Here is an 11435-nt window from a genome sequence, read left to right on the forward strand (position 1 = left end):
ATAACTCTGGAATGTTCCTATATATTCTGGTGACTCTGAGACTGTTTTTTCATGACATATTGTACTTTATATTAACAGTAACTTTAGGTCAATAATCTTTTCCCTTTTTGTGAAAATATCTGAAATTTTGTGAGAATTTTGAAAAATTAGCAATTTTCATATTTTCAATGCTTATCCTTAAACCAGATAGTCATACCACACAAAATAGTTTATAATTAACATTTCCAATATTTTTACTGATACATAAAGCAGGCTTACTGGGTGAGGTAGATCCCCTAAGCTCAAGGTGCACACAGGACATGGACAGCTGAAGTATTGTAAAGTGCAGGTAGACAGATGGATTGCAAGATGCTGGAAACTGCAGGCACGCGGGAGATGTCCAGGAGACAACATGCATGCTGACTGACACTTGGAAGGCAAACTAAGAATTTTAAAAAGTCATGGAAACCGCAAGTGGAAAGAAGATGTCCTGGAAGCCACAGTCAGACACACAGAATGAAAACTAAAAGTCTTAATAAAATCCTGGAAACCACACATGATTAGGCGGGATGCTGGAAATCACAGGCTGATGGGAAAGTTCAAGAGATCATGGGCAATCAGGCAGGATACTGGAAGCCACGGGAAATGTACAGGAGACCTCATTCAAGCAGGCGAGATGAAGAAAACCGTTGTCAGGTGGGAGACTTCTGGGAGACCACAGGAAAACGGGAAACATCCAGATCACAGGAAGATTGCAAAGTTACTGAAGACCACAGACAAATTGCATAGTTACTGAACAATGCATTCAGACAGGAGACTTAAGGACTGAAGACCGCAGGCGGACTGGAGACGTAAGACAAATAGCAGACAAAACTCCATAGTAACAAGAAAGACCAAATACCATGGAGGCCGCAGGGGGTTTGCTGGAAACTGCAGGAAGGTGGAAGACATCCAGGAGATCACAAGCAAGCAGGCAGGATGCTGGAAACTTCTGACATGCAGGAGACATCCAGGAGAACACAGCCAAATTGCAAAAATACTGAAGACCTCAGACAGAGTTCAGAGTTACTGAAGAATGCAGGCGGACTGGACACTCAAGGATTGGAAGCCATAGGCAGACGGGAGGCATCATCGAGACACAGACAAGAAGCATACAAAACTCTTGAGTAACAAGAAAGGCCAAATACTATGGACACTGCAAGCAGCTAGGAGACATTCTAGAAACTGCTAGACACACAGCAGAGGTCCTAGAAGACTGGGAACGGGTAGCAGACAGAGCTCCGGAGTAACTACAAAGTCTGAAGACCAAGGAAGCAGCAGGCAGATAGAAGTCCTTCACTGACTGGTACCATGGTTACTGGAAATCGCAGATAAGCAGGTCAAGTACTGAAGACTAGGGTTGAGCGAAACGGGTCGGCAATTTTCAGAAGTCGACGACTTTTGGCAAAGTCGGGTTTCATGAAACCCGACCCGACCCGTGTGGGGTCGGCCATGAAGTCGGCGATCTTCTGAATCTGGAATCGGAATTCCGATACCGATTCCCGATATGTTTAAGATATCGGGAATTGGTATCGGAATTCAGATTTAAGTGTAAAATAAAGAATTAAAATAAAAAATATTGCCATACTTACCCTCTGACGGGCCCTGGTACTAACCGGGAACCTTCCTTCCTTAGAATCAGTCTTCCAGGGCCTTGCGGTGACGTCGCGGTGACGTCGCGTGTTGTGAATTTGGATTCTGGGCTCCCCCGGTGGCCGCTTGTGGAATTGGACTTGTCATCCTCTTTCCTGTTTCACCTGGTTCCATCAGTAGTGGGTGTCGCTATTTAAGCTCATTTCTCTGGTGGTTTCTTGCCGGTCAACAATGTTATCTGATGCCTCTCAGTGCTTGTTCCTGCTTCTAGACAACTACTAGATAAGTTGGACTTTTGTCCATGTTTTGTTTTGCCTATTTGTTCCAGTTCACAGCTGAAGTTTTGTTACTGTGTCTGGAAAGCTCTCGTTGATCAGGGATTGCTACTCTGGCGTTATGAGTTAATGCCAGAGTTTAAGGTAATCTCTGGATGGTGTTTTGTTAGTGTTTTTCTGCTGACCATGAAAGTATACTATCTGTCTTCTGCTATCTAGTAAGCGGACCTCAAATTTGCTAAGACTATTTTCCTGCTGCGTTTGTTGTTTCATCTGAACTCACCGTCATTATATGTGGGGGGCTACTGTCTTCTTTGAAATATTTCTCTAGAGGTGAGCCAGGTCTTATATTTCCCTCTGCTAGCTATTTAGGTCTTAGGCCAGAGCTGGGCATCTAGCGATAAATAGGAAATGCTACCTGGCTATTTCTAGTTGCGCGGCAGGCTTAGTTCATGGTCAGTATAGTTCCATCTTCCGAGAGCTTGTCCCTCTATAGGCTTGCTATGATCTCTGCCTGCAGAGATCATGACAGTTTGACCGGCCAATAAAGTGTTAAAGACCCAGGTTGAGAAAGGAGAGTTATAAGAAGTCTGCTGGAATTTTTTTTTTTTTTTTTCCTCCAGTCTGCCTTGCTGCAGTCTTTTTTCTCTCTCTCCTCCTAATCTCTGTATGCTCTGTGTGCACCTGACAATAATGGATCTCCAGAGTGTAACTGCGGGTTTGAATAATCTCATCACGAAAGTACAAAATTTACAAGATTTTGTGGTACATGCTCCGGTATCTGAGCCGAGAATTCCTTTGCCGGAGTTCTTCACAGGGAATAGAGCTAGCTTCCAGAATTTCCGAAATAATTGTAAGCTTTATTTGTCCCTGAAGTCTCGTTCAGCTGGAGACCCTGCTCAGCAGGTTAGGATTGTGATTTCCTTGCTCAGGGGTGACCCTCAAGATTGGGCCTTCTCATTGCCAGCAGGGGATCCTGCGTTACGCGATGTGGATGCGTTTTTTCTGGCCTTGGGCTTGCTTTATGAGGAACCTCATTTGGAACTTCAGGCAGAAAAAACTTTGATGGCACTATCTCAGGGGCAAGACGAAGCTGAAGTTTTCTGCCAAAAATTCCGTAAATGGTCTGTGCTTACTCAGTGGAATGAGTGCGCCTTGGCGGCAACTTTCAGAGAAGGTCTCTCTGATGCCGTTAAGGATGTTATGGTGGGGTTCCCTTTGCCTGCAGGTCTGAATGAGTCCATGACAATGGCTATTCAGATTGATAGGCGTCTGCGGGAGCGCAAACCGGTGCACCATCTGGCGGTGTCTATGGAAAAGACGCCAGAAAGTATGCAGTGTGATAGAATTCTGTCCAGGAGCGAGCGACAGAATTTTAGACGGAAGAATGGATTGTGTTTCTATTGTGGGGATTCTACTCATGTTATATCAGCATGCTCTAGGCGTACAAAGAAGCTTGATAAGTCTGTTTCCATTGGCACCATTCAGTCTAAGTTTATTTTGTCTGTAACCCTGATTTGCTCTTTGTCATCCATTGCCACGGACGCCTATGTTGACTCTGGCGCCGCTCTGAGTCTTATGGATTGGTCCTTTGCCAATCGTTGTGGTTTTGATTTAGAGCCTTTGGAGACTCTTATTCCTCTGAAGGGGATTGACTCCACCCCATTGGCTAATAATAAACCACAATACTGGACACAAGTAACCATGCGTATCAATCCGGATCACCAGGAGATTATTCGTTTCCTGGTGCTGTATAATTTACATGACGATTTGGTACTGGGATTGCCATGGTTGCAGTCTCACAACCCAGTCTTGGACTGGAGAGCAATGTCTGTGTTGAGCTGGGGATGTAAGGGTATTCATGGGGACGTACCTTTGGTTTCTATTTCGTCGTCCATTCCCTCTGAAGTCCCTGAGTTCCTCTCTGATTATCAAGACGTCTTTGACGAACCCAAGCTTGGGTCGTTACCTCCGCACCGTGAGTGCGATTGTGCCATAGATTTGATACCGGGTTGTAAATATCCAAAGGGTCGTTTGTTTAATTTGTCTGTGCCGGAACATGCTGCTATGCGGGAATATATTAAGGAGTCTTTGGAAAAGGGACATATTCGTCCATCTTCTTCTCCCTTGGGAGCTGGGTTTTTCTTTGTCTCAAAAAAAGACGGCTCTTTGAGACCATGTATTGATTATCGGCTTCTGAATAAGATCACTGTTAAGTATCAATACCCATTGCCATTGCTTACTGATTTGTTTGCTCGTATAGAGGGTGCTAAGTGGTTCTCTAAAATTGATCTTCGTGGGGCGTATAATTTGGTGCGGATCAGGCAGGGGGATGAGTGGAAGACCGCATTTAATACGCCCGAGGGCCACTTTGAGTATTTGGTCATGCCTTTTGGTCTTTCTAATGCCCCTTCAGTTTTCCAGTCTTTTATGCATGATATTTTCCGCGATTTTCTGGATAAATTTATGATAATATATCTGGATGATATTCTGATTTTTTCTGATGACTGGGACTCTCATGTCCAGCAGGTCAGGAGAGTTTTTCAGGTTCTGCGGTCTAATTCTTTATGTGTGAAGGGGTCTAAGTGCGTTTTTGGGGTCCAGAAAATTTCCTTTTTGGGGTATATTTTTTCTCCCTCTTCCATTGAGATGGATCCCGTCAAGGTGCAAGCTATTTGTGACTGGACTCAGCCCTCCTCTCTTAAGGGTCTTCAGAGATTTTTGGGCTTTGCCAACTTTTACCGCCGATTTATTGCTGGTTTTTCGGATGTCGTTAAACCACTGACTGATTTGACCAGACAAGGCGCTGATGTTGCTAATTGGTCCCCTCATGCTGTAGAGGCCTTTCAGGAGCTTAAGCGCCGTTTTGCCTCTGCCCCTGTGTTGCGTCAGCCTGATGTGAATCTGCCTTTTCAGGTTGAGGTTGACGCTTCGGAGATCGGAGCTGGGGCAGTGTTGTCGCAGAAAGGTTCCGACTGCTCCGTCATTAGGCCTTGTGCCTTCTTTTCTCGCAAATTTTCGCCCGCAGAGCGGAATTATGATGTTGGGAATCGGGAGCTTTTGGCCATGAAGTGGGCGTTTGAGGAGTGGCGCCATTGGCTCGAGGGGGCTAGGCATCAGGTGGTGGTATTGACTGACCACAAAAATTTGATTTATCTTGAGACTGCCAGACGCCTGAATCCTAGACAGGCGCGCTGGTCTTTATTTTTTTCTCGCTTTAATTTTGTGGTGTCATACCTACCGGGTTCTAAGAATGTTAAGGCAGATGCCCTTTCTAGGAGTTTTGACCCGGACTCTCCTGGTAATTCTGACAGAGGTTTCCGGATGATTGGACCAGCAGAGTCATCTCTGAGGTACATTCTTCTGCATTGGCAGGTCATCCCGGAATTTTTGGTACCAGGGATTTGGTGGCAAGATCCTTCTGGTGGCCTTCCCTGTCACGAGATGTGCGAGTCTTTGTGCAGTCATGTGATGTTTGTGCTCGGGCCAAGTCTTGTAGTTCTCGGGCTAGCGGACTGCTGTTGCCCTTGCCTATTCCTAAGAGGCCTTGGACACACATCTCGATGGATTTTATTTCAGATCTGCCTGTTTCCCAGAAGATGTCTGTCATCTGGGTGGTCTGTGACCGTTTCTCTAAAATGGTCCATTTGGTTCCTCTGCCCAAGTTGCCTTCTTCTTCTGAGTTGGTTCCTCTGTTTTTTCAGAATGTTGTCCGATTGCACGGTATTCCTGAGAATATTGTTTCTGACAGAGGTACCCAATTTGTGTCTAGATTTTGGCGGGCATTCTGTGCTAGGATGGGCATAGATTTGTCTTTTTCGTCTGCTTTTCACCCTCAGACTAATGGCCAGACCGAGCGGACTAATCAGACCCTTGAGACATATCTGAGGTGTTTTGTCTCTGCTGACCAGGATGATTGGGTTGCTTTTTTGCCATTGGCAGAGTTTGCCCTCAATAATCGGGCCAGTTCTTCCACCTTGGTGTCCCCGTTTTTCTGTAATTCGGGGTTTCACCCTCGATTTTCCTCCGGTCAGGTGGAGTCCTCGGATTGTCCTGGAGTGGATGCGGTGGTGGAGAGATTGCATCACATCTGGGGGCAGGTTATGGACAATTTGAAGTTGTCCCAGGAGAAGACTCAGCGTTTTGCCAACCGTCATCGTCGTGTTGGTTCTCGGCTTTGTGTTGGAGATTTAGTGTGGTTGTCTTCTCGTTTTGTCCCTATGAGGGTCTCTTCTCCTAAGTTTAAACCTCGGTTCATCGGCCCTTATAGAATATTGGAGATTCTTAATCCTGTTTCTTTCCGTTTGGACCTCCCTGCGTCCTTTTCCATTCATAACGTTTTTCATCGGTCGTTATTGCGCAGGTATGAGGTACCTGTTGTACCTTCAGTTGAGCCTCCTGCTCCGGTGTTGGTTGAGGGTGAGTTGGAGTACGTTGTGGAGAAAATTTTGGACTCTCGTGTTTCCAGACGGAAACTCCAGTATCTGGTCAACTGGAAGGGTTACGGCCAGGAGGATAATTCTTGGGTCAATGCATCTGATGTTCATGCTTCTGATCTTGTTCGTGCCTTCCATAGGGCTCATCCTGGTCGCCCTGGTGGATCTGGTGAGGGTTCGGTGCCCCCTCCTTGAGGGGGGGGTACTGTTGTGAATTTGGATTCTGGGCTCCCCCGGTGGCCGCTTGTGGAATTGGACTTGTCATCCTCTTTCCTGTTTCACCTGGTTCCATCAGTAGTGGGTGTCGCTATTTAAGCTCATTTCTCTGGTGGTTTCTTGCCGGTCAACAATGTTATCTGATGCCTCTCAGTGCTTGTTCCTGCTTCTAGACAACTACTAGATAAGTTGGACTTTTGTCCATGTTTTGTTTTGCCTATTTGTTCCAGTTCACAGCTGAAGTTTTGTTACTGTGTCTGGAAAGCTCTCGTTGATCAGGGATTGCTACTCTGGCGTTATGAGTTAATGCCAGAGTTTAAGGTAATCTCTGGATGGTGTTTTGTTAGTGTTTTTCTGCTGACCATGAAAGTATACTATCTGTCTTCTGCTATCTAGTAAGCGGACCTCAAATTTGCTAAGACTATTTTCCTGCTGCGTTTGTTGTTTCATCTGAACTCACCGTCATTATATGTGGGGGGCTACTGTCTTCTTTGAAATATTTCTCTAGAGGTGAGCCAGGTCTTATATTTCCCTCTGCTAGCTATTTAGGTCTTAGGCCAGAGCTGGGCATCTAGCGATAAATAGGAAATGCTACCTGGCTATTTCTAGTTGCGCGGCAGGCTTAGTTCATGGTCAGTATAGTTCCATCTTCCGAGAGCTTGTCCCTCTATAGGCTTGCTATGATCTCTGCCTGCAGAGATCATGACAGTCGCGGCTTGTGATTGGTCGCGCGGCCCCCATGTGACCGCTCGCGCGACCAATCACAAGCCGCGACGTCTCCGTGACGTCACCGAAGGCCCTGGAAGGGCTGATTCTTAGGAAGGAAGGCTGTCGGAAAGAAGCAGGGCGTGTCCGAGGGTGAGTATATACCTAATAGGAATATACTCACCCTCGGCTTCGTTCCGGCAGCCTTCCTTCCTAAGAATCAGCCCTTCCAGGGCCTTCGGTGACGTCACGGAGATGTCGCGGCTTGTGATTGGTCGCGCGAGCGGTCACATGGGGGCCGCGCGACCAATCACAAGCCGCGACGTCACCGCGACGTCACCGCAGGTCTTGGAAGGCTGATTCTAAGGAAGGAAGGTTCCCGGTTAGTACCAGGCCCCGTCAGATGGTAAGTATAGCGATATTTTTTATTTTAATTCTTTATTTTACACTTAAATATGGATCCCAGGGCCTGAAGGAGAGTTTCCGCTCCTTCAGACCCTGGGAACCATTGGAAACCCAATGCACTGCATTGGGTTTCGAGTTTCGGCCGACCCCGACCCCGACTTTTTTATAGGATCGGCCGATTTCACTCGACCCGACTTTTGAAAAAGTCGGGTTTCGTGAAACCTGACCCGATCCTAGAAAAGTAAAGGTCGCTCAACTCTACTGAAGACCACTGACAGGTAGCAAGGTTACTGGAAACTGCAGACAAGTAACTTATGGTTTGGAAGCCACAGAGAGCCAGGTGGTGTCCTGATGACTGTGGACTGGAACTGTGCACAGACAACTAAACGAGTTACTAGCAAATCTTAAAACAATACCAAGACCCAGGTGTGTGTTTTGGGAGCCTTACTTAGACCTAGGAAATACAACAAGCAGGAAGTTGTGTAACATCTATTTTATGACATAATCCTTTTTCAGACGTCCTTTTATTTTGTTAAGGTTTTAAAAGGGTTAAAAGGAAATTATCTAGAGGTGTGGTAACCACAGCATTTTGAACCCACATATGCTTCACAAAATTTTAAAACATTGCACCATGAAAATAAAATAAAAATATTTTTTCCACAAAAATGTTGCTTTAGCCCCAGCTTTTTCATTTGCACAGAGGTAACAGGGGAAAGAGGACCTCCAATTTATTGTGCAATTTCTCCTGAGTATGCTGATACCACATATGTGGGGTAAAACTACTGTCTGGATACACAGTAGGGCTTGGAAGGAGAGGCATTTGATTTTTGGAGGGCAAAATTGTCTTGAACAGATTGCGGATGCCATATCACATTTGGAGAGGTACCGAGGTACCTAAAAAGCCCAAAGAGCAAAACCCCCCACAAATATTAGTCCATTTTGGAAACCAAACCTCTCAAGAAATTTTTCTAGGGTGAGCATCTTGGATTCATTGGTGCTTCACAGAATTTGATAATATTGGGCCGTGAAAATTAAACATGTTTATGCAATGAAAATGTTGCTTAAAAAGTAACCACACTTTAATTTTTATTTAATAAATCAATGGTACACATGAAAATACTGAAAAGTGACTTTGTAATATATCTTATCAAACAAAATTGCTTCTTTCTCTGCCAAAATTGATTAGTCATTTTCAAAATTCTCAATTCTGAGGTAAAATCTGTCTTCAGTGAAGTCAGACTTTTGCATTACAGAGATAGGAGATGGAAGTTGTTATGGATACAATTCTATGTAGACGAGATGAGGGAGGAGCTGGAGGCAGAGCTCCAACCTCCTCCTCCCCCTCCTATCTTCATAGAATCATATCAGTAGCAGATGCCATCTCCTATCTCAGTAATCAGACAGCAGAATTTTCTGATAAAATATAATACAAAGTTGCTTTTTTTCATGTGTACTATTGGTTTAAGGAATAAAATTTAAAACAACAGTTATGCTTTAAGGCCAAAATGTTTAATTTTCACAAGGGTAACATGAGAAAATGGACCAAAGAATATGTTGTGCAATTTGTTCTGAGTACAGGGATCCCAATATGTGGTCAGAAACTCTTTTTTGGTCACATAACAGAGCTCAGTAGGGGAAGGTGCACTATTTGACTTTTAGAGTACAATTTTTGCCAGAACAGATTGTGGACACCATGTCACATTGGCAGAGCTCGTGAGATGCAAAAACAGCAGAAACCTCCACAAACGACCCCATTTTAGAAGCTACACATCTCGAAGAATTCTTCTAGGGTTGTGGTAAGCATTTTAAACCCACAGATACATCACAGAATCGTCCAACATTGGGCTGTCAAAATGAAAAATTACATTTTTTTCAATTACAATGTCATTTTAGCCCCAGAATGGAAGGAGTGCAACATTGGAATTCAGATTTTGCTAGAATGGTTTGTGGACTCACATTGGCAGAGACCCTGAGGTGCAGAACAGCATAAACACTCATAAGTGACCCCATTTTACAAACTTTCCCCTTTAAGGAAATCATCTAGGGGTACAGAGAGCATATTGACATAATATGTGTTTCACAAACTTTTATACCATTGGGCGATGAAGAAAAAATAAAGCATTATCACAACTAAAATGTTGGTTTAGCCCCACATTTTTAATTTTCACACAAGGAAAATGTAAAAAATGTCCCACTTGTGACTGTACAGCCACCAGGCAGGGCTCGGGAGGGAAGGAGCGCTATTTGACTTTTGGAGTGCAGATCTTCCTAGAATAGTTTGCAGACTCAATTGCAGAGACAACAAGCAACAAAAAAGAATACAAACCCTCAAGTGATCCCATTCTGGAAATTACAACTCTCTGGGAATGCATCTACAGGTGTTGTGATGATTTTGAATCCACATGTGTTTTCCAGGAACACACAGCCATGGACATTGCAGAGTGAAAATTGCAAATATGCCTATGTAGTGCCCAGCGCTCGCACATTCCGCCCTGCTAGCACTTCTGGAGACATGCACCCCATAAATTAAGTGTGCTTGCTTGCAACAGTAATGCCAAACATGTGGATGCTAAATGTCTTTTAGGACTTGAGTGGAGGCTTGTTTTTTGGGGGGTTGAGTTGAAGCTTTAATTGGTGTCATTTTGGGGTACAGAACATTTGTTATAAGTTTACATTTATCCTATGCTTAACATTGAGCACTTACATCAAGGTTTGGATTTAAATCTAAAAAATACATGATTTAGATGACAACGCCAATGGATCCATTCACTATAATAAGGCAGGTGGAGTTACTCTGGATGCCATCTGGTCTCTGTTCTGTGGTGTGCATCTGGGCCAGCGATATTTTGTTGGAGACAAGTTTTTTAGAAACCACAGCAATTATTGTGCTGGCCTGATATTTAAAATAGGAGGCAGGTTACTGAGGGATTAGTGACCTGTCATTCAAACAGGAGAATGAACGAGGGACCAGAGTACCCAGGACCGCCCCAAACCATGAAAATATCATTAAATTAAAACTTCACACAAAGATTACACAAAAGCCACACATTTAATTTCTTCACTGCAGGTATCATTTTAATCAGTATCACAATGGCAATATGGCAATGTGTGTACTTTACTTTGCAATATCCCACTGACAGGTTCTATTTAAGGGAGCCAATAAAATAAAGAAGCAATGGCTTCAGGAGACTGCAGGAGAAAAGTAAACTATTATTTTTTTGGTGATTAGGAACAGGTTTGCTATTTGTAAAATTAATAAACTATTGCAATGCTATTTTTATCAAGCCATCGCCAAATTGTCCCTTTATTTAGGGAGCAGGAAAAAGTTAGCTGTTGTCAAAGCGAAGAAGCAATGACTTATCAACAAGTCATAAAATTATTAACATTTTGGGAGCAGTTTCATGTTTGTGTACTTTTAAGTGTATATTCTTCACAGCAACAGTACATTCAAGGTCAAAAGTTTTGAGATTGACACAAACTTTGTTTTTTTCAAAATTTGTTTCTTCTGTTTTTATAGAGGCAATTTTTATTAATATTAGAAATTTATGAATGGTTAACAGATGAATTGCAAAATAATTCTTACGTAATTCCTTGTCATGAAAAGTGGAGTTTCTGTGGCTAGAGGCCTGTGTGAGAACACTTGGCATTGTGACAGAGGAGGAACAAGCAGCAGATGTGGTTCATGGGATGGATGGTGGTTGGTGACACCAGCGCAGTCCTATTCCCAGACTAAGACATGTTGATCATGCATGTGCTGGTTCACGCATGTAGTTGTCAAATTATTGCA

This window comes from Ranitomeya variabilis, chromosome 5 (genome assembly GCF_051348905.1).
Source record: "Ranitomeya variabilis isolate aRanVar5 chromosome 5, aRanVar5.hap1, whole genome shotgun sequence".
Lineage (NCBI taxonomy): Eukaryota > Metazoa > Chordata > Amphibia > Anura > Dendrobatidae > Ranitomeya > Ranitomeya variabilis.